We start from the raw sequence: 23,785 nt of genomic DNA, 5'->3' as shown, positions 1-23,785 counted from the left end.
TCCTAGGGCTACACAGCTGAAATGCAGGGAGCATCCTGTCTGCGTTTTCCCTGTTGCACACTGTTACTCCTAAGTTCATCTTGTCTGAGACCTTCTGATCCCTAGGTTGGTATTCCTGTTCTTTTCTGGATGTGCCGTTTGTCCCTGTTGTAACCCTTGGCTCTAGCTAAGTCTGGGTAGCATCTCCATTCTGTATAGCCAACAACTTTTTTTACAGCCATTGATGGAGCAATCCTCCACAGTTAGATTGTCCTTGCAGGATTTTGCAGTTTACCATGGTAGTCATTGTCAACCCATGTGCTGTGAGAAGCAGGGCTTTTCCTGCCTGGTCGTTTATGTTAGTGGAAAAAGTAAAATAGAGTGACAGCAGAAAGGTTGGTGCTCCTTATCCTTGCAGGGTGTGTGTGTGTGTGTGTGTGTGTGTGTGTGTGTGTGTTGTTTATAAGCCCACTCTCAAAAGAAAAAAAATGTATGAGAAAAATACCTACAAGCCTGGCTCTTTCATGAGACACTGTCTTTGAGTCTGTCAGTTCCAGCTGCACCCCCCCCCCCCGTCAGGCTGTGTACTCATCTGTCTTGATGTTTTTGCTCCTTGGCTACTGTGGAGGGCTTAGTGCTTCTGAAGGACGCTTGTGTCTAAGGGCTGCAGGACATCCTGGTAGCATTTGGAAATACCTGTCTGATGACATTTGCTACTTGCATTTATTTCTCATAATTGGGAAATGGATTCACACACTAGAACTAGCCTGGCCATTTGGATGAGATGCACCTGCTGATTTGCACATGAATTCAAGCCAGAGCCTGCAGCTAGCAGACAGACTGGTGCGTGCGTGGGGGTGCTCTGCCCAAAATATCAGATGGATTGGAGTGTTGTTGTGGTGTATAGATTATAATGGGGATAAACTTAGCTTCAGCAGAGATTAATGTTCTCAATTCTTGTGGATACAAGTCTCCACTTGTCAACTTAAAGCCTGGGGAGATTTTAATTCTAAAAAGAATGCGCCCCTGTCTCACTCCTATTATTCCAGTTTTTTGGTTTGGGAAAAGGCAAATTCCAAGGACCTTACCCCTGCCAGGCACAGACTTGCTTGCAGGCCTCTTCTTGGTACTTTTCCAGAGAACCGTGGAATAGCCTGCTGTTGCTAACAGCGACAGCTATGATGACTGTCACTGCCACTGAGAGAAGGCCTCAGAATTCTTCATCCTGCTCCGGCTATGGTTTGTCAGTGCTCTATGAAGGTGGGAATGGGACTTGGATTGCTGGAGTTGTGCCTGCCATATATTAATTAGGTGGTTGATGGAAAGTTTCTGATGAGTGGCTTACCCCTCAAAAGTTGTTACTCTTTGCTGTTTCTAGATTCTAAAAGCAGTGGGTCTCACTGCAAAAGCAGGGTTGGAACGTTGCACACCTGGCTTTCAAATCCAGCTGCATCACTTACTAAATGCCTCCTGAGCAGACGGGCACCTTCCCTGGGCCATGCAGAAAGCGCAGATGTTTTGTAGAGTTGCTGTGGGGGCTCTTCATTGCAGACCCTTGCAGACTTCTGACACACTAAGGGCTGGAGATGTTGCTGTTACTCTGCAAAGGGAACAGAGCAAGGCAGAGAGAGCACCTCTGATCTAACGCTCAGGTCCTAAGCAGAGCAAACACTAGTATGTAGATGTTATTAGTCAATAAAGAATAGAACCCTGCACCATGTGGTGGCAGTGGGAAGGACTACTGTGGATTGGAGGCCTCTCTGAGAAGGTTCCATGCTTTGTGATCCCTGCTTCCCAGAATTACTGGACGGCTGCTTTTAAACGCCTGTCCCTCTAATTATATAGGTCCCAACTATGAGTTTTGGGAGCTTGTCCACATGCACACCCCTGTTCTCTTTGGGGAGATGCCAGTTTACTGAGGGTTGCCATTCAGAGTGGATGCTTCTGGAGTGGGAACCACATCCCAGGGCTTCTCATTGGCCTCAGGCGATGCCCTTTGTGCCCACGCCCAAGTGAGCCCATGGAGAGTGGAGAGACTTGAGTTGGGAGGCAGATTGCTTCTATTCTAGCCTGAGCTCATTTTTCTTTATACTACTTGGAGCATCCTCGTTTCTAAGGAGCTGGAAGTAATCACAGTGACACATGGCGCTCAGCAGATTGCTTCTCAAAGTTCAGTCCCTTAAGGGCTGTGCAAGCCTGGGGAATGCCAGGAGGCATTGCTGTTTGAACCACAGATCAGTAAGCCCGGTCCCCCATGCCACCGGTGCTACCCGCTATGGCTAGGACTTGTTGAAGAACCATTTAAGCCTCTGTACTGGGCAGTGGTGCCCCCTGCTGTTCAGAAAGCAGCTATGCATCAGGCCAGCAGTATCTGACTCACCTGTCATGTTGACAGCTGACCTACTTTTGTTTGACCTTGATTTGTTGAACACAATTAGAAACGCTGCTGGGACTTCACTTCAGCTGCCTGATTTTAAAAGTCTTGGTGTGACAGCCCTCCATCTTAAATAGACACCGAGTCCAGGCCAACGGATGGCTGGGTGCATAGTGAGTTTTTCAGTAACCTTTGAATTGTAATTCTATCACAAGGAAAAGGCTTAATTCAGGAACACAGAACGGTTATTTGGGACTGGCTGTGAGGCCAGAGCAGCAGGCCTGGATTCCTCGCTACAGGGCAGCTTAATCAGGAAGTGGCCTAGATGGCTGCCTTTCAAGTAGGTCCTTGCAGTAGCTTGGCAACAGGCACAGGGTCATAATTGGAAGGATTTGGCTCCGAGTGTCTGTGGGTGTTTACAGTGCACTATAGGGCAGGGCTTCTCTTATTTATAGAATGTTTAGAGCAACAAGCAGCAGAAGGCTGAAAAGCCACTAAATCTCAATTTATTTTTAACAAATTCCATCTTTCCCTTCAACCCAGAAGGAAGACTGAGTTATTAAAAAAAACAGTAAAAAAAAAAAAAAAAAAAAAAAACAACTCACTGCAAAGCGTGTGGAATCTAATTATGGGGTTGCCAGCGTCGGCCTGCAGCCACACTCAGAGGGCTTTGTAAATCAGCCGTCCATTCAGTCTGTGAACTTACATGACTCCATTCTTCATTTAGATGTAGAGCGTCAAGTATTGGCAAGTGAGGCTGATCAGAAAGAAGTTCTAGTCTAAGTTAGGAGATAGAAGGTATAAATAGAGAGTAGTGTACTTATACGTTCTCAGAGGGGGATAAAATCAGTCTTCATTGTCCGTTATACTTAGCTGCACGAGCGCGCGCGCGCGCGCGCGCACACACACACACACACACACACACACACACACACACACACACACACACACACACACATATCCTGATATTCTAACTCCCCATTTCAGGAATTTGGCTCACTGTAGCAGCAGATCTATGCCACTCAGAGGGGCTGCTGGTGTTGTGTGTTTTCTGAGCCCAGCCCTGACTGAATGCTACCCCACAGTCTCAGGGAGCCAGGAACCTGTGCATTTTTGACTGTGGTCTTGTGGTGTATTAGAGCTGGAAGGATATGCAGAGACCCTCAGGTCAGCCACACCATACTGTAAGTGGGATGCTGAGTTCCAGCGGTGATGAGCCACCAAGTAAGTCATGGAAGAAGGGCTCCAAGCCTTCTAAGCTCTCTACAGTACCCCACTATGTGACACTCAGCACTGGTGATTAAACAGATTTGAGTTTTGCACCTCCCGGGGTCACAGTCTTAGAAGACACAGACACTAAGATAGTTGAATAGTGAGTTAAGTAGAGTCAATTACAAATGTACACAGACTAGTCGTGTGCCAGGGAGGACAAGAGCGGGAATTGTGGCAAAGGTGAGTTCGGTTGCTCCTTGACACCCCCTTCCCCAGAGAATCTCAATAGACACTGTAGTTTTCTCATGGGAACAGGTGCTGCGCATGGGCTGGGCAAGGGGAGGAGGCAAGCATGGTACGGTAAGTGGGTGGGCACAATAGAGATGGGCGCTGAGACTTTAGAGCTGCCTGAGGGGTTACTGAGGGGATTTTATAGGAATATGGGAGAGAACAAAGGGCTAGGGCACAGGCCATGGGCAGGCACCTCTGGGTCCGATGGGATGCCCTTTTGTTAGGCAGCTTGTGGGTAGCATGAGGGCTTTACTCCCAGTCCTGCCACCCCACCCCAGGCAGAAGGGTAGGTAATTGATTCTGGTCACCAATCCCAGTGCACTGGGCTGGTGTGTGAAGTGAAACCTGTGTCCCTTTCTTGCCCTGGGCCAGAGTGGGCCCTGAGACTGAGAGTGGCAGGGGACCTCGGGAAACCTTTCCATGGAAGGTTACTGAGAGTCACTAGTGAACAATGCTGGAGGCCAGTGGCTTAGAGGGGATGAGCAGGCCACACGGGAGGAGGTAGGGGCCTAAATTAAGCCCACAGCAGTCAACAGAGAGAAGGAACAAGTGAGGAGAGGAGTGACTCTTGGTGTGTGTGGGGGACTTGTATCCAAAACTGTGGGATTTGGTTACAGTCAAATGAAGTAAAGGACAGAGACATGCTGGGGCTTGAACTACCCATGCCAGGGGTTGGGATGCCAGCTGTGGGCAGATCCAGCTGTGGGCAGATCCCACAGCCTGCCTTTGGGTTACTGAGTACATTCTCACTCAGTGGGATTGTCGCCAGCCCAGCCAGAGGTTCTCCTACTGTCACCAGGTGTTGCCAGATTGCAAACGGAGTGCCCAGATGTTCCCACAGTCATCTCCATAACCTCTTTTTCTCTCTATGTCTGATACTCACAGCCACTTTCGGGTTTCAGAGTTGAGATTATGGGAGTGACCAGAAACAAGTACACAGGAAGTACTTGGAAAATAGCCCATGGGCTATAGTTCAGGAAATACATTTTTTTCTCGAATTCTATTGTTTCAATACAAATAACATTTGTTGGCAAATAGTTCCTAGTTCTAAATTTATTTTTAGTCTTATAGTTTATAAAGGCAAAAATGCTCCCTGAGTGCCCTCTGTTGGAGTAGGACTCTATTCCTCTTGCTGCTGCTCTTCTCTCTGTCTCACTGGTTTTGCACTGTGCATGTGGGCCCAGAAGGTCCATGGGTGAGATCCAGGTCAGGGTGTGTGTCTATGCTCATGGGATGAAGCAATGGAGGACTCTGCATCCTTTGCAGAGGGGGTGCCATAAACTCAGACAGCTCCCTGCCCTCCTAGGCCCAGCAAAGCACATGAGGTGGCCTGGCCTGCTGTTTTGTACTTGAGCCCCCTTCTCTATCAGTCTGATAGTGGTAACCGATGCTGACTTTAAAACCTCCAAAGTAGGAAGACATCAACAGAATGATGTCCTAGCCCAGTCATCACCCTGATTGCTGCCCCTGCACCCTACTGGGTATTTAAGAAATGTGTTTAGTTCTTTGAATCATGGCTCACCGCTGGTGCCACCTCCATTACCACCAACTGGTGCTGTGACAGCAGAAAGTAAAAGCTCTGAGAGCTGTGTGTGCCACTACTAGTCCGAAGTCCACTTCTTTTCCTTAGGCCTACAAGCCACACCCTTGGCTGTCCTTACTTTTGCAGTTTATCAAAGCAATAGGTACTTTGGTGGAAGGGCCACTCTAGGTCACTTTCTCTGACCCAGGACTAGTACAGGCAGGCCTGCCTGTGTGACTCACAATGAGCCATCCCTGGGCCTCAGGCACCTAACCACCAGGCAGCCTGCTCCCTCTTCTGGACATGTCAAAGTTTCTTTTTTCTTCTTACCTCCAGTTTGTTTCTTGCCAGTGTTTCCTTGGTGACCTACTGTTGCCCTGTGTAGCCACACTGAACAAAGATCTGTAGGCATGGCTCTACTCCAGAAGTAGGAAATCATGGCTCCTTGATTCATGCCCCTTCCATTCTTTTAAGATGTATTTTAAATTATATACATATATGTGTATCTCTTTGTTTGTATGTGCATGTGAGTGCAGATGCCAGCAAGGGACAGAAGGGGGCACTAGAGCCTCAGGGGCTCTAGGTATAGGTAACTGGCACCTAGTGTTGGGAACCAAGTTTGGGTGCTCTGTATAACAATATTTGCACTCTTTACTGCTGAGCCATCCCTCTGATCCCTTTGAAAAAAAGATGTATTTTATTTTTAATATGTGTATATGTATATGCCTGGGTATGAGTGCAGGCTTCCAGCCATTCTTCAGATAACCTGCAGTCAATCTAACAATACTAAGGGGGCAGTAACTGAGTGTGCACTTGCCTTGTGTGAGCAATGTTCTAAGTGTCTCCCTCAGATTCTCAGATACACACTGTCATGAGCCTCATTTTACTAGTGAGGAACCAAAGGTGCACATGACTGGAGCTTGTCTGCATAAGTAAGTGGCAGAACGGAGCTGTACCCAGCAGTCACTCCAAAGCCTGTGCCCTAGCACTGGTGTTCCAGTAACCCACAACCTTCTGTCTATAGTACTAAAAATAAGTCCAGGATTAGGCTTGGGTTGGCCTTTCTTTAACTTATTTTGCAAGAAGTCTTTTGACAGGAGTCCGAGTTGAACTCTTTTCCATGAAACCTCTTCAGAGTTGTTTTGATAGAATGAACTTCAAGGGCAGAGGCCTCTTCTCTGTCAGCAGCAAGAGGGGTCATCCTGGCTCAGCCAGGTCTCACAAGACTCCTCAAGTGATGGGATTCCATCAAGGTGACAAATGTGAGCTATGTCGGATGCACATAGCTCATAGCCTTGGTGTCTGACAGTAGACAGCAGAGAGAGGTGTCTACAAACCTCTAATACAGTGTTCTAGATCATGAAGCAGCCCAGCTGTGTCCAGGCAGAGGGATTTGATGGCCACCAACCCTGTAAATGCTGTAACTTGGGATGCAGGTGCTGAGTGAACATTTCCTGCAGTAGATGATCCGCTTACTCCAGGCTCTGCTGGAGTGTAGATAAAGTTGATCTGTTACTTCGTGGGGAGCTTTGTCCCTGTGCTCAGGACCAGAGGCTGAGAGGCTGGGATCGGGCCATCTTTCTCTTGGTGAGCTGCTTTCCATGTGTTCCAGTCAGATTTATAGAGACATCAGCCTTAGGACCTGAGATGTGGCGGGGATGGGGTGCGGTGGAGTAGGGGAGCTAGATAAGATCTGCCTTGCTGTTCTTACAGTGGGTCTCGGGGGGAGTAACTTCCTTGAAACGATGGGTAGAAAGGGCGCTACCTTGTAGCAGAAAGTTGACTGGGTACAATGGAAAATGACTGGGTACAACACAATGCCTATGGTTATGGGTGTAAATATTAGCTTGGTGACTTCCTTCTTCCTCCACCAGCTCTTCCTCTTCCTCCTCCTCTAGTCCTGTCAACTACTGGTTTTTCTGTTTGACTTGGGTAAATAGGTTGAAGCATGAAGTTATGAGTGGGCATATGGTTCCTCTCTATAGGGCATCTTGGAAATGTATGGGTGGTTTGGTTAGGTTCTGTGAACAGACAGGACTTCTATGGGAAGGATAGTCTTCTAGAAAGTGGGATTGTCTATCCACACTACTGCTGAATGTGTGGTGGGCATTCCTGTCCAAGATGGTCTGAGCCTGGAAGCTGACTTCATGTTACACAGACGGGAATCATTTTTGCACGTTTTTAATTTACACTGTTTTCTAAGACTACTACTACTAAGTGTGTGAGGAGCAGTGTTTTATGAAAAGTCCCAGCATCTCATTACGTTGTACATTAATAATCCCTTGTGTGTAGATGTGTTTATGTATTAACACAAAGTTAATCAACTGTAATTCATTTTTCCCTTGTATTACAAACAATGCATAGAATTGACTGTAAATAAGTTTATCAAGTTACATTATTGACAGATTTTGTTTTAAGAAAGTGAAAGATGTGGAAAATATTTGTGCAAATGTTGGGTGTGATTAATCCCAGTACTTGAAAGGCTAAGTCATAAGTTCAAGTCAGCCTGGGCTACATAGGGAGACCCTGCTTCAATAGATAATAAACAAATAACAACTGGGCACGTGTGTCTGCGTGCGCACACACCCCAAATGTTGTATTGCTTCTTTGAAGAGGGGAAAGGAGGTAGCATTCGTGTGCATGTATCCATAGTTTATGAATTAGCTGAGGAAGCCCATAGGTCAGAAGGTTAAGAATATTGTATATGTAACCTCGAGTTCTTTTAAAACTTACATTTATAGGAGTATTTCCCAAGTTGTTATAGTCTTAAAAATAATTTGAGTAGTTGCTATAATATCTCATCTTAAATATCCATAATTTCTTTAAAATTTTTTGTATGTGTAGTACCCACAGAGGCCAGAAGAGGGCATCAGAGTTGTAACTTGCCTGACATGAATGTTGAGAGCCAAACTCAGGTCCTCTGGAAGAGCAGCAAGTACTTTTAACTGCCGAGCCATCTCTCCAACCACATAACCCAAATTTATGGTGGTTATTTAGATGTTGACTATTTATTCTAAAGCTATAAGAAAATATCTGTATATCCAGGGATGGGTGTCTACTAAGTAAATACATATGATGTGATGTCTTTAGATGGAACAGCTAATTTACACAAGAAATTACTTGGGCTGGGCTAGGCATGGTGGGTAACACATGCCTTTACTCCTAGCACTTGGGAAGCAGATGCAGGCTGGTCTCTGTGAATTTGAGGCCAGCCTGGTACCAAGGGAGTCAGAGCTACATAGTGAGATCTTGTCTGAAAAGAAAAGAAATTACTTGGGCAAACAGATGACACTCCCAACCCCATGTCCAACCCTATTGTTGTTTTTGAGACAAGAGACCTCTCCTGTCATGGAGCTCACATGTAAACCAGGCTGGCCTCGAACTTATAGAGATCTGCCTGCCTCTGCTTTCCATCGCTGGAATTAAAAGCATGTGCCATCACATCTAGGTTAAGATAACCCATTTTAAAGCTTGGACACACCCATAGTTAGTGACAGATTTCTTCCAAAAAGTCCACACCAGTTTACATTCTGACTTAGGGTGGATTTGCCTGCTTTTTGAAAAGTATTTATTTTTATTTTATATGTACTGTGCACATTAGTGCCTGCCCACAGAGTAGAAGAAAGTTCTGGATGCCCTGGAATTGTAGAGTTACAAACAGTTGTAAGCTGCTACGTGGGTGCTGGAAACCGAACCCAGGTCCACTGCAAGAGCAACAAGTGCTCTTAACTACTAAGCCATCTCTCCAGCCATGGACCTGTTTTTTGATATTGTCTGCCAGTTTTATCTATAAGACTTAACCTTCACTTAATAAAAACAGAGAAAGTGACATCTCACTCAATGTGGTCTGAAGACGTGGAAGGTGTTTTGAGGTTCATTGTTCTTTGCCTCTATCCTCTGTAATTTCCTGTTCCTGTCCTTTGCTTATTTTTCCATCAATGGTTTTTGCCTTTTTGTAGCTTTGTGGGTTCTGTTTTCCTTTTTCCTTTCATATTCATAGCAAAGAGCACTCCTTCACCGACTTCAATCCTGGATGCCCCTGGGTGAGCAGAGGGTTTGCAGGCAGGTAGTGACCCTTCTCTGAGGGAGCCCGATGAAGCTTCCTTCAGGGCACAGAATAAAAGTCCAGCAGTACAATCCTGCGCCCAGCGATTTCTCAGAAAATACGCTTGAGCTACAACTCAGGCACAGCCTCAGACCCTGCCGTAACCAACACTTAGAAAAATGAAATTGAAATTGCAACACGCGCACACACACACACACACACACACACACACACACACACACACACACACACACACACACACACACACCCCACCCCATTTCTCTCAAAGGAAAGAAACAAGTGGAAGAAAACAAGCTGATTCTCTTTCAGTTGATAGGAACTTGAAGGGTCAGGATTCATTCATTCAGACCTACCTGTTGGATCTGGGGCCTGAGGGGATACAAGAGTCTTTGTTAGATTAAGTGGTCACACTCACATTGTGCTCTCAGGGCAGGTACAAGGAGGCCAAGGGCACATTGGAAAGTTCTGTGTATGTGGAGTTGGAAAGGTTTTCCTGTTAACCTTTTGTTAACCACTCCCTTGGACACCTCTGCTCCTTCCCCAGTTCCTAGGTAATTCCTGGGTTTGGCAGGATCTTGGTGGGCAGGGGTGGGGGTGAAGCTGTCCTGCCCACTTTACCACTTGGGACAGAGCTCTCCCTCAGCTCATCCGTGCTGAGTCACTGAAGCAGGGAAGCCTGTGTGGTCCTGGCTGTGTTGTGGGGCATGTCTGGGCTTCTGCTCCCGGTCTGCAGGTCCCTCCAGCTGTGTAATCTTGTGCAGGATGCTTCGCCTCTCTGACTGAGGGCCATCTTTTCTATGATGTTGAGAAACAGTACCTCCCCAAATAACCTAAGGACACAATGAGATGCCAGGGTGGGCCATGCCCTAGGTACCTGCTTGCTCTTCCTGATGGTGGGTGGTGACTGTTCAAGATGGTAGCAGGGAGGCAGGTGTCTTGTCTGTTCCACCTCCACACAGTACTGTGTGCTCTTGGTACAACTCGAGACATCAGTGGTTCTACTCCTGCATGGTAGAGGACAAAAGTTACCTCTTCCTCCAGCCTTCATATAGGTGTGTTCCTGACAAATGGAGTCGGGGTGGATTGGATTTTATCCCCAGGATTCCCTTGGCTGGAGGCCTCTGTACGGGTTGAAGACTGGATGTCACCCCATCCCATGTCTAGGCAATCAGGAAATAATATTCGTTTCTCCAGAATAGTCAGAAAACCAACCTCACCAGCCCACCATGTGCTCAGCCTTCTATCCTCTCCCCACCCACAGCCTGTCATTAGCACCAGCGTGGAGATGCACATAGGACCAGCCTCTCCCCACCCCCATCTCACTGCCTCTTCCTCAAACTCACCACCCTGTTAGACTTCAACACCCAGCTCAACACACACACACCAAAACAAAAAATATAAAAGGTCTTTTCTCACTCCCTGCCGGACCTGGTGGCACATGCCTTTAATCCCAGCATTTGGGGGACTGAGGCAGGAGGGTTTGTCACAAGTTCAAACCAGCTTGAGCTATACAGTAAGTTCCAGCTCGGACTGAGAAATAGAATGAGACCCTGTCAAAACAAAAGCAACCCTGCACTTAACCCTAAGTGGACCACGTGCTTCTCAGAGTCATGCCTGGCTGTCTTCTCTCACGCTGATGATGTCCTAGCACTTGGGTCCCCTGGACTGCTGTCCTCTGTCTATAACACCCTGGCCGCCCACTCACCTCCTCCTGTCTGCCTTGTCTTCCCAGGGTGTCTTGCCCTCCTCCCTTTATGCCAGTCCCTGCCGCCAGCACATTTATCACAGCCCAATATCCAATATAATTTAATTGCTCACTTTCTTTGCCTTCCATCCTTGCCAGCATGTATACCAAATGAGGACAAGGGGTGGTGTCCCCGCCCCATACCAGCACTGCTGCAAAGGACAGTTCTTGACACTTGGATGCATTCAGCAAGTATTTGTTGAGAGTTGAATAACTGATTGTCATCCAGCACGCTAACAGTCTTCACTGTTACAGAGTCACCCAAAGGGAAGTGTGGTGGCCACATGCAGCATGTATGGAGAAACCTGCTTCCTCCAACAAACCTGTCACAACAGCAGTAACCTGGTTTGTGGGGGTGTTCAGCAGCGTGTAGAGTGGGATACTCTGATGGGATATGAAGTACCCTGCACTTCCTGAGCATGGTGTTGCTGTGTCACTCAGAGCCCCCTCCCACTATGGGGTCCAGCCCACCACATGGCAGCTATTACTCTCCTGGATTCACCTTCCTTCCTGTTGGTCACTCTTCTCTAGGGAACCACTGCTTTTTGCTGTCTCCAGCTCCTCTCCCTGAGCAAACGCAGAATCCCTTTAACCGTAACCCACTGAGGAGCTTCCTGGTTTTCCTGGTCCCAGCTTGCCTTCAGGGGCTTCTGTCAGTGTTTTGGGCAAACTCAGGGACTGGAGTTTGAAAAATCTGCTTGTATTTCTAGGGGTGCCTCATGTTTGGAATGCTGCCGAGAAGAGCTGACGCTCCGTTCCAGGTCTCTCTCCAGCCATCCCACACTTGTCCTCACCCACTCCTACCTGGTTTCTTGACATCACTGTCCCTAATCTCTTCCACTTTAAGAGCCCATGTCCCCTGTCTTTCCATCCTCACCAAGTCTGAGCCTCTTCCTAAAGACTCCAGTGTGGTCTGCATCTCTGGCAAGTGCCCCAGCCTCTATGCTCCTGTTTCCTCAGCCCTAGCTCTTCTTCTGCTGAAGTAGGTGGCCAGATGGCCCAGTGCTCTTCTTATGTTAAGGCCAGCCAGCCACAGAGGGGGGTCCCCACAGAGGAGGAAGCCATACCCCTATCGACCACCTGACTTGTCCAGGACACTGAGCCCTCGAGTGACAGAGGTGAGATTTGATGCAGGAGGCCCCACACTGCCCAGCATCCTGTCTTCCTGCCTTCACTCACACAGCATTTTCTGACCCTGTTTCCTTCCCGTCTTACAGCAGTCCAGTTCAGAAGGGATCCATCACTTCTTCCTCTTCTCCCATTGGCTGAGGAGTTTTAAAGGTCACTTGCTAATGGCCAGCCCTGGATGCATGCTTGTGTGCCGCTGTCCCAGGAGACTTTCTGCTCTGCAGCGCCCCCTCCACAAATGCCTTCTCTGTCTGTCCCCAGAACACCCATACATACTTTGGGTGTGGTGGAAAGGGAAAGACTGCCAGGAGACTGTTCTGCTGAATCTCCCTCCCACGTGGTCCTTACAGAATAAGTCTCAGCCTTGCTAGGCCCATCCTTGCCTACCTGCCTGTCAGCAGTCCCAGCCAGATGCGCAGAAGGCCTCATGCTTGTCTACCTGCTCTTCCTCCTGCGAGTGTCTCTTTTTTGCCACCAAATAACAGCAGTGCATTCTTTTGTTTCCTTAGAACAAGATGCAGATGTTTTCCAGAACTTTCTTCAACCTCAGGCAGTAAGTTTTTTGGTGAATAGTGTTTAGAACCAGAGTCTCTGCCCTCACGCTGCAGTGCGTGAACACAAACCACAGACAGAAAGCACTAGAAAGAAGGGGCCAGGTGACAGGTCTTCAGTCAGCAGGCCTTGAACATGACTTATCTATCTTCCAAGCTACCCTGGGGCTCCTTCTCTGTGCCTCTTTTGAACACAGAAACCTTGTGAGGCTGGGGCTGCCTTAGCTTCTTCCCAGAGAGGAGATGGCAGGGATGGAGGGATACAGCCGACAGCACACATCAGTGTTTTCTCACATCAGGCTCTGGTCTGTAAAGAACAAGGCAGGGAACTCCGTTTTTAGCTTCATGATGCTGTTATTCTCCAGGGAACACAGACCAACTCTGGGCTCCAGGCTGGCAGAAAAGGCTTTGGGGCACAGGCCTGGTTCCAGATGCTCAGGGAATGACTGAGTGTATGACTGCCCAGAGGCAAATGATAGTGCCCTAACCCCACCCAGAGTGGGAAGCCAGAGACCTCTCAAGTGAAAGTGTGGGACCAGATCCTCAGAACCTAGGCTATGACAGCAGCTACAAGGCTGATAAATAGTACTTCCTGGGAGAGGACTCAGTAGTGGAAGGAGGCAAAGTCCCAGGGGAGGGGGAAACCCAAGTGGCTTTACAGAGTTTCCTTCAGTGTGTACTTTTAAACTGTGACTGTTAGATAAAACATGGTTTGTGGGTGCATACAGCTGGAGAAGTAGAGATTCTACTGTCCCTGGACCCCAACACTCTGGAGTGGGGTACCTTAAACATCCAAGAATCCCAGCAGAACAGAAATTTGCCTGTTTAATTCAGCATGTATCATCAAAGTCCCTGTGCCCAGTATTGTGTTGGATCCAGGACTCAAATGCCTGGTGGGATTGGGGCTTGAATTCTGATCACCATCTCCTCTTTGAGAGTGCGCTGTACACCCTGCTTTTGTAGAGCCCCAAAAGGCAGTGCCCTTCTTAGCTGGTTCTTGGACTCTAGTTCCTTTTCTCACACTGAGGAAATAATTGTCTCTCTGGCTGCTTGTCCATTCAGTTACTTCATGGTGACGTCTGTCTGCTCCACCTTCATCCTGGGCCACTTGAGTAGGGCAGCTGTTCCGCACAGCCATGGCACTGGAAGGCTGCACACCCATAGTGAAGACCAGGAGTTCTTCCTGAATGCCTGGCGAGGTACATAGCTTGCTTACTCTCAACTCACTCCTCAGGGAGAAAGAGTCATTTGGCATGACTGTGTCTGTGCTGGGCTAGGAGCAGGCCTTATAGGAAATTACAGACCAGACTGTTCTGTGAGGCCAACCTATCCTGTGGCTCCTCCCCAGAGCCCCACCATTCTGGGTTAGCTCTCAGTACCATCCAAGAGTGGAATTCTGTGGACTTCCCTCCTTCCACTGCATTTGAGGGCCTTTGGACAAAGGAATGCTCTGTCTTTATTCACACAGAGCCCAGTATTCACAAGTCCAGCCCCATAGCTCCAAATGATCTCATTTATGTTCAACCTCAGGGTTCCTGAGCACTTTGTGCTTCTAGTGGGACTGGGCATTCAAGTGCCACAAAAACGGTCTGTCCCCAGGACCTTCACAGCCAGTGCTTTTCAAAATATAGTACCCTGTACTCCTTAGCATTCACCTGTAACACCTGGTCCTAGGCACCATTTCTTTACCTTCAATGACTACACACACACACACACACACACACACACACACACACACACACACACACACACACCACACACCCACACACACACACACACACACACACACACACACACACACACACCCCACCCACCCACCCACCCACCCAATAAGGTAATGATTTTCTCCATTCTCTGCTCATGAGGAATCAAAATGATGGACTGCCACCTGCTGGTACTTTGTTGTAATGGCACCCAAGTGCACCAACCCCTGCTGGAGTTGGGCTGTGCTACTGGGCATTTGCCACCTGTTGCTTTGGCTGTGCTGTCATGCATTTATTTAGGCACTCCATCTTTCCAACTATGCTGAAAGTGTCTTGAATGTAATGACTTTGGGTTTCCATTGTGTCTGTATTACCCTGGCTTCTGTCAGAGGTGACAGCATGACTCGTTGAATACCCCTGGTAGAAAACTCTGTTACCTTAGGTTTAGGGTACTGGCTCCACTTGGTGAAAGGTCTCTGAACTTAGGCGTTTCCACGCAAGATTGCTGAATTCCTCAGAGGCTGTCAGAGTATCAGGGGCCAGCAGGGACTGGCAGAGGGATAAGTCTCCATCAGCCTCTGGCCTCTGCTCAAAGCCGAACATACAGAGGAACTGAGCAAGTACCAAGGCAGACAGGCCTCATGCAGTGGAAAGTAGGGCTGGGGTCACCTGGTGGCTCTCCAGCGGGACAGAAAGGGCACCCTCAGGAACACATTGTTAGCCCCTTGGAGGTTGTAGGCACGTAGAGGTGGCAATGCAGGGTCCTTCTAAGACTCTCTAGGTTGTGTGGAGACTGTTATCAGGCATCCAGACACTAGTGTAGTCACAGCTGCCAATTCCTGTCCATATTTTCCTACCCCGCTGTTAAGCCACACCATCAAAAGTTGCTGAGTGGCTTCACATATCTCTTAGCAGAGCTCCATCTAGCTGTCACTCTGGGGGTAACACTGAGGGAAAAGAGGAAGCTGGGCTTTCCCTGGGGTGGCTTTAAGGAGAGGGATGCATCTTTTACAAAGCCTCTTTCTGCAGAACCACTGGGCATGCTACATCACTCCACTCACTTCTGGTCTCAGAAGACACCCTTCTATGCTTGGACCTGTCCTGATGAGCTAGTTCATAGACTTCCTGGTGTTATCCACTGAAGGCTGTTTCCCTCCCTCTTTGCCCTGGCTGTCAGGGAGCTCAGAGAGAATGTGTTTGCTCTGTTCCTGTAGCCTTTCTGGACCAAGGTGTCCTCTAGTGTTCCCGGGTGTGCTTGTTTCAGGGTTTGCTTTTTCCTTTGAATTTTGCCTTGGGGGATGGATTTTAGTAGAAGGAGCAGCAGTAAAGCCAGATGCCTACCTGACTTTCAGTTCCCATTTTCTGGCTATACTTACTGAACAAGGTAAATCTGCTTATCCAGTTCTTTATTCCTTCCTTAGAGAGTTGGGTCATGACCATAGTGAGTGAGTCAGTTGTAAAGGTCAGTCTTGCCCAGACCTGGCAGCCCTGTGGCTCCAAAAACCTAGTAGCTATTTCCTTCTGCCAGTCTTTGCCTTACTGTAAGACATGCAGCAGCAATAGCAATGGGATCAACTCATAGGGTTTTTCTGGGACAGAAGGGTCTTGTGGGATGCAGAAATTTCAGGACTCTGATAGAAACAGACAAACAATGAATTGGTCATTCTGTTCATTTGTACTGCTATAACAGAGTAGCACAGGTTGGGGCATTTATATTGAACAAGTTTGGAGGCCGGGAAGTCGACTTTCAAGGTGCTGGCATATGGTGAAGCCTCACCATCATGATGAGTAACATCAAAGGTCTTTTTTCCTTACAGTGCTACCCGCCAAGAACCTTGACTACAAGAAGAGTCTTCTTGCCCGGTATACCTATTGTGTTAAAGGTTCTGTGTGAAGGTTCTGGCTGCTGCCTTTGCTCACATTTTGGGAGGGGGGCAGTCAGGAAAGTTACGTAGTCAGGCCTGACACTAGAGCACAGTATAGCATCTTTCTAGTGTTAAGCATTGGTTGGCTGAGGTCCTTTTGTTCTGTCTGGGTAGAAACTGTACTGAAGTAAAGCAAAGCTCTTAAGACTAGCCTTGGGCCTCTCTCAGCCTTTGACAGGAGTAAACAAAGCAGTTGTGGCTGCAGGCAGGTCCAGCAGCAGGTGGGCTGCTGCAGGCCTAGGCTCCCCATACATTGTCAGGGTTCCCCAGCCCTTGGTAGCAGCTAGTGTTTGCAGCTTCCAAGAAGGTTTCAGTATTAGTGTTCCTCAACCCTTGATGCTGGCTAGTTTTGCAGCTCCTGGGCTCAGTGTGTCTGAGACCCTTGGCCCTAAAGACTTGACAGTTCTGGTATTCCAGCAACAAGAGCCCATGGTTTCTTTTCTCCAGCCCTTTGCTGCTTTCTGACTTTCTTCAGTCTTAGCTCTCTACTTTCTCTCTCCTTACACTGTCTCTCCTGTTCCTTGCTGCCTCTTGTTGTTATGGCAGCTGTCCTGGTGGGCAGCAGCTCTGGCCACTCTTACTGCTGCTTCTGTTGCTGTTGACTACTGAGACAGAGGTCCTGGCTTGTTTGCAGTTGGCAGTGCATCCAGCTGCAATGTTGTTTTTGCAGCCTGACCTGCTGATTGCACAGCTGTATGACTCTTATTCACCTGGATAAGTGACTGTGCCACTGTTCTTTGTTTGGTGTACTAGCTACTCAGCTGTCACTTCCATTCTGCTTGCTTTTGCTGCTGCCACTCCACTGTCCTGGCTGCTGTTTGTGGTACCGGCTCAGTCACTGAACGCAGGCAGGCAGAAGACCATCAGAGAGAAGCTTGGTATTAGACTTAATGTTGTAACACCAGGAGAGGGTGAGGGTACAGGAGGCAGGGTGAGGGTGGGGTGAGGGATGTCTCCTTGCTAGCTCACAGGTAAGTCAAACTTGTGTGGCTGGAGAAGGGCATTTGTACCAATCACAGAAAACTCCACGTTCAAGTGAAAACTTGTGTTTGCATCAGTCACAGTGCGAACCTCTGCTCGACCACCAGGGAAGTGCTCCTTCCTCAGCTTAGGTGGGAGTGGTTGTAGGTTCATAGAGTTTACCGAGGTTTGTAGTAGTGAAAAGTCTGCAACAAACTGTAAGAAACTTGTCCTGGCTGGGGCTGTGCCTTCAGAACCCAGAGCATTTAACTGAGACCACCATGCAGTTTCCTCAAGGCATCTGGGGAGTGTTCCAAAGTGGTAGTGCTGGCATACGGTTGTTTGGCTTGCTGTTCCACTGATAGTCCACACATTGTAGCCAGGACAGCATGGGACCAAGCTGTCATTGGGGAGCTTGACCCCATACCCTAAACCCTTTACTTATTTACAGGAAAATGAGCTGCAAGAGCACTGACTGTAAGACCTTAATCACTAGCACTAATATTGTCCCTCCCCCCAGTGATGGGGTCTCATGCATATCGGGCAAGCGCAGCACTACTAAACTGTCCCTCTGTTCCCACTAATAGTAATTTTAAAAGTGATTTGATCCCAGAGAGAGGTGGGATGGCTTCATCTGTCTCATTTGCATGAGGTAGCTTACTATTGGAACATAAATGCAGTTTTCAGGTAAGCTTCTGGGGTGCTGGGGCAAGGATGAGAGAAAAGGGACAAGGACACATGGTCTGGACTGAGGGCTTTGATGTGGCTGCCTTTCCTGCAGGTGGTAGGATGGGCTTCTTAAGGCTTGGAGTTTGTCTTGCCCTGCTCAGAGAAACACTATGTCTCCTTTGGGTGCCTGCTAGTGGCTAGAACTCAGCTGCTGCAACCACTGCATGAGGGCAGCCTGGCCTGTGACAATTCCTTCCACCTTCTGCTTCTTTGGATGGCACTCAGGAGTCCCTGTTCTCTGAGGGGCAGGAGTGGGAGAGACAATGCCTCATGTTCTTTCCAGGCACACTGCACAAGTTCCCCCATAACTGCTTTCTCTGGCTTTCCAGTGAGACCCTCTCTCTGCCTCTCTCTAGCTCTGAAGTGGGCATACTTGTGGCCCTGGACTGCAGGGCACAGGTCAGGTTCCAAGAGTGGCCTTCATATGCCATTTACATGTTTGTACCAAGGAGAGACAGGCCCTCTGCCAGCAAAAGACCCTTTCATAGGTACCTAAGGCCTCTAGAAGCCCCTCCTCACCTTGCCTCAAGCCCCTTTCAGAAGTGAGCAGTACAGAAAGTGAGGCTTTTATCTTTGTCTTTGTTGTTTTTTTTCCTTTGTTTGTCCCATTTCAATTTTTGTTCTTCTATCTAAGAATGCCTTCTTGGAAAGAGAAAGTTTTCTAAAAAATAATGTCAAGTGTCATACCTGACTCAGCTTCCTCACTTGTCTAACATGTTAGGAACACTGTCTCAGTTTTGTTTTATATAGATATGGTGACATCCAAGTTAGCAGTTATTATAATTTCTATGAAGTATAATTTAGTATTAGAAAAATGGACCCAAGTGAGGTGTTTCCTGTGGAGCAAGGAATTGTAAATCTAGCAAAACCTTGATGGGGCAGAAGGGAGAAAGGACCCAGGCTTGTCTGCTCTTGGGCCACTTGCAGTGAGGCACAGGGCAATTGTAACTAGCTGAAATTGAGGCCCTGACTGCGGGGTTCTCATTGAGCAGGGAAGATGGGCTACTGCAGTAGCATGAAGGCCTTACCAAGGAACAGGGTGGGTTTCACAGTGAAGGAGTCCCCTTGCCACCCAGCTGTTGGGTATCTTGATGTTTCCTCTTGGGCTGAACCCTAGGCAGTGTGTGAAGAGGGTGGGCTGGCACTGAGTGAGGCCTAGCAGGTCCCACTAGGGAGTTTGGAGTTTTTCTGGCTTAAGGAAAAAATGAGGCTTAGAGGGCCCTTAGCGGGCCCACTGGCCAGAGTGGGAGGGGCTGGATCTGGAGAGGAACATTGGCAGGGGATACAGGGAATTAGCTAGATCCATCTCAGAAGAGCTCTGGGGCGTGTGTGTGTGTGTGTGTGTGTGTGTGTGTGTGTGTGTGTGTGTGTGTGTGTGTGTGTGTGTGCGCGCGCGCGTGTGCGTGTGCGTGCGTGTGCGTGCGTGTGCGCGCGTGCATAGGTATGGGCAGGCCTGGAGTGGATTAGGCCTTGCCGACTTGGGAGTTGAGAAGACAACATTCCAGCTGGACAGGGAATCAGATGCAGCTGGAGTTACATATGTTAAGCCTGGAGACTGTCACTGTTTGCTGTTTCTTTACCAACTGAGGTTTAGGGTCTAGAAGAGTCAGATTTCTGGATATAACATTTGCATGTGCCTGGACTGGAGTTGACAGAGTTGGACTGTGAATTATTCTGAGCCAGGCTGCATGGAGAAGTCAGTGGAGAGGTGTTACAGACCTGGATGGTCATCCCAAGGTCTTAGGACCATCAAAGCTGATAGCATTTCCAGAGGATTGCAAGAGTCAGCCAGTGTAACTCTGGGCTTTTTGCTTCAGGTCGGGAGAACAGTCTCCATTGCAGTCTTGCTTGCTGCAGGCAGAGCAGCATGGATGAGGAGCATGTGGAAGGCCCCTGCTGTGTTCCTTATGTATCAGCTCTTCCTCCACACAGGAAACTGCCATGGAGATCTAAAGGGTAGAGTGTGGGGCCTGTGTCCTGGCAGAAGGAGGTGGTATTATTGAAATGAGCCCCTTGCTGATACTATGCCTATCTTAGCTTCAGACATCTTGGTGTTCACAGGGATTTTCCTTAAACACCTGAGCTGGTCCTACTGGCATTTGTTTGGACTAAAAGGCTACTGTCCTTTTCTGTTGCTCTGGTCCTTTAGGTTTAGGTGACTGCTTTCACTTACACTGAGAGCTGAGAAAATTTTTTAAAAACAATTTTTTCAAAAAAAATTACTGTGTGTGTGTCTGCATGTAGGTGTGTGTTCATGAGTGCAGTGCCCATAAAGGCCAGAAGAGGGTGTTGGATCCCTTGGAGCTGGCGTTACAGCTGGTTGTGAGCAGGATGTGTGTGTTGAGAGCTGAGCTCAGGTCCTCTGCAAGAGCATCAAGCTCTCTCAACTTCTGGGCTGTGTGTCTAGCTTTGAACTATCTGTGTAGCAGAGGATGACCTTGAACTTGTGATTCTCCTGACTCTGCCTCCTCTCAGTGCTGAGATTACAGCCAGGAGCCACCACTCCCAGCTTGAACTGAACGATCTTGTCAGTTGCTTCTGGTGGTCTGCTGCTCTCAGTGCGACTTTGACTAGTCTATTCACCTCTTGAAGGATTTTCCCTTTGTAAAATGCATACAGCAGTAGTATGTGCCTCCTTGAGGGATATTGAAGTCTAAATAAGTTAACCCACGTAAGTGGCTAAGTGTCTGATGTAAAATGACCTGGGTATATTCACAGTTATTATGGAACCCAGTCAAAGAAGTAGTGAAACATGCTTAGCTTTCCTAAGGTTGGGTCCAAGAATCCATAGTTAGAAGGCATGGTTTTCACAGGAGGCATCTGCCAGATTCCTTTATGCATTTGCAGCTTAGGTGTCATGGAGATATAAAAGATGGGCAGTGCTGGGCCAGTGAGTGTGGCCGGGATGTGGTGATGGCTGGGCTAGGAACCTGCCCTGGGTGGGTCAGGAGCTAGCTCTCTTACCCCTCTCCCCTTAGCTCACAAGAGACTTCCAGATTTGTTTATGCCTGTGTGACCTGTTTGGGTCTTTTCTTGGGTCTCTACTGTAGGATTTTGGAAGAAGTTGACTGCCTGGAAGAAAGCTACAAAACATGAAAGTCACTTTGAGGTGACTAGCAAGTACAGCATTCCTTTGTGTCTCCCACGCTGGATCTGGATCGAAGCTTGAAAACTGTAACTTCAGGTAATAGCCCCTGGCAGCTGATGGTCATTGACCTTCAGCTATTGGGCTGTTAAAAAATATGACATGTGCAAGGGGCCAAGGATCTGAGAGCCACAAAGACGCAGAGGGTAGAGTGTATATTCAGCCCTTTGCCTGCATCACTGAAGGTCGGTGTGAATGTCAGCAGTTATGGTGGCCATGCACTGTGAATTTTACAAGATGCCCCTTGTAAATGACAAATTAGATTAGCCAAGGCAGTTCTGAAAACCTAGACTAATATTTTGTTCTGCTGTATATTAAGGTGTGTTCAAAAGCCACACTTGTAAGAATAGTGTGATAGTAGAATTAAAAGAACCAGATTATGGGATCAGAACAGGAAGAGTGGACCTAGCCCATCAGCAGAGGAGCCACGTTAGTGTCTGGTAACAGGAAGCATGGTCTAAGAAGTAGTTCGGTGACAATAATGTATCCATTCTAGGGAAGAGAGAAATGGCTTACCATAAGTGGTGTATCAGAACAATTGCAGAAGGGCTAAATCTGTAAGTAAAAAGGGGAAGTTAGGGGTTAGAGAGAAGACTCAGTCTGTAAAGTGCTTGTAGGGCATGAGGACCTGAGTTTGATCCCAGGACCCATGTGAAAAACTGGGTATAGAGGTTGGAGAGATGGCTCAGCACTTAAGAGCACATAGGACTCTTGTATGCCACCTGAGTTTGATTCCCAGAACCCACATTGGTAGGGTCACAGCTGCCTCTAATTCCGGCTTCAGGGGATTCAGTGCTTCTGGCCTCTGTGGGCACCTGCACTCATGTATACAGACATACACATTCATATAATTAAAAATGTTAAAAGTGGGGGTGGAGGGATTGGAGAGGTGGTTCAGCCATAAAGATCACTGTTCTTACAGAGGACCTGGGTTCAATTCTCACACATGGCAGCTCACAACGTCTGTGACTCCAAGATCTGACACTCTCACACCAACACACATGCAGGCAAAACACCAATACACATAAAATACAAATAAATATAGTTTAAAAAATGGGTGTGAAATGATGACCCAGTAGTTAAAGAGCACTGGCTGCTCTTCTAGAGGATCTGGGTTCAGTTCCTACCACCCACATAGCAGTTCACAATATTTTATACCTCAGTTCCAGGGGATCCAATGCCCTCTTCTGACCCCCAAGAGTGCCAGGCACACACAGTGTATATACATATACACAGGCAAAGGCATCCATATATGTCAAAATAAGGGAATTTTTAAAAAATACAAAATTGAAAGCTGAGTATAGAGGAGGCATGCACCTGTAATCCAGTTCTGGGGAAGTGGACATAGGAGAAGTGGATGCAGGGGAAATGGACGCTGGGGAAGTGGATGCAGGGGAAGTGGATGCAGGGGAAGTGGATGCAGGGGAAGTGGATGCAGGGGAAGTGGATGCAGGGGAAGTGGATGCAGGGGAAGTGGATGCAGGGGAAGTGGATGCAGGGGAAGTGGATGCAGGGGAAGTGAACACTGGGGAAATGGACGCAGGGGAAATGGACGCTGGGGAAGTGGATGCAGGGGAAGTAGATGCTGGGGAAGTGGATGCAGGGGAAGTGGATGCAGGGGAAATGGATGCAGGGGAAGTGGATGCAGGGGAAGTGGATGCTGGGGAAATGGACGCTGGGAAAGTGGATGCAGGGGAAGTGGATGCAGGGGAAGTGGATGCAGGGGAAGTGGATGCAGGGGAAGTGGATACTGGGGAAGTGGATGCAGGGGAAGTGGATGCAGGGGAAATGGATGCAGGGGAAGTGGATGCAGGGGAAGTGGATACTGGGGAAGTGGATGCTGGGGAAATGGATGCAGGGGAAATGGATGCTGGGGAAGTGGATGCAGGGGAAGTGGATGCAGGGGAAGTGGATGCTGGGGAAGTGGATGCTGGGGAAGTGGATGCAGGTAGATCCCCGGGGCTTGCCAGCAGCCAATCCACCCCAGGCTGTGAGCTCTGAGTTCAGAAAGAGACCCTGTCTCAAGAAATGAGGAGCATGGTTGGAGAAGGCACCAAAATCAACCTCAGCCTCTACACATGTGCATGTATATGCACACACATATTTACAAAGGTGCACATATGAACATGTACATACATTTACACAAGATTAAAATTAAAGTATAAGCCAGCATGGTGGCTTATGCTTATAATCCTACCACTGGGAAGTTGAAGTAGGTTGATACTATCTGAGGCCAGCCTGGGCTACATAGCAAGATCCTGTCTCCAAAAAAAAAAAAAAAAAAGAACATAAAATAAGTTAAAAGTTACAAATTATTGGTATAAAGAGGAATATTTGTGTTATGTTATTTTGAAAATGATTTTTGAATTTTTGTGAGTTTTTTAATTTTGTTTTGTTTTTTTGTGACAGGGTTTCTCTGTAGCTTTGGAGGCTGTCCTGGAACTCACTCAGTCCAG

At 48.0% G+C, this 23,785-nt stretch overlaps 1 protein-coding gene across 8 annotated transcripts in view; it reads left to right on the top strand.

The window, feature by feature from the left end:
• Positions 1-23,785, top strand: part of Arntl (aryl hydrocarbon receptor nuclear translocator like) — a 100,575-nt gene that overhangs the window by 40,231 nt on the left and 36,559 nt on the right. For 6 of the 8 annotated variants that reach the window (XM_027410118.1, XM_027410111.2, XM_027410114.2 and 3 more), the window contains one exon: positions 21,235-21,368. The gene's annotated coding sequence lies outside the window, so the exon portion shown is untranslated. Of the gene's footprint in view, positions 1-12,849; positions 12,870-16,412; positions 16,434-21,234; positions 21,369-23,785 lie in introns of those variants that run through there. The other 2 variants (XM_035442273.1, XM_027410115.2) reach the window with 2 other exon arrangements.

Source organism: Cricetulus griseus, chromosome 3 (assembly GCF_003668045.3).
Source record: "Cricetulus griseus strain 17A/GY chromosome 3, alternate assembly CriGri-PICRH-1.0, whole genome shotgun sequence".
NCBI classification, from domain to species: domain Eukaryota; kingdom Metazoa; phylum Chordata; class Mammalia; order Rodentia; family Cricetidae; genus Cricetulus; species Cricetulus griseus.
The sequence above is the reverse complement of the archived record's forward strand: the minus strand, read 5'-3'. Positions and strand labels throughout refer to the sequence as shown.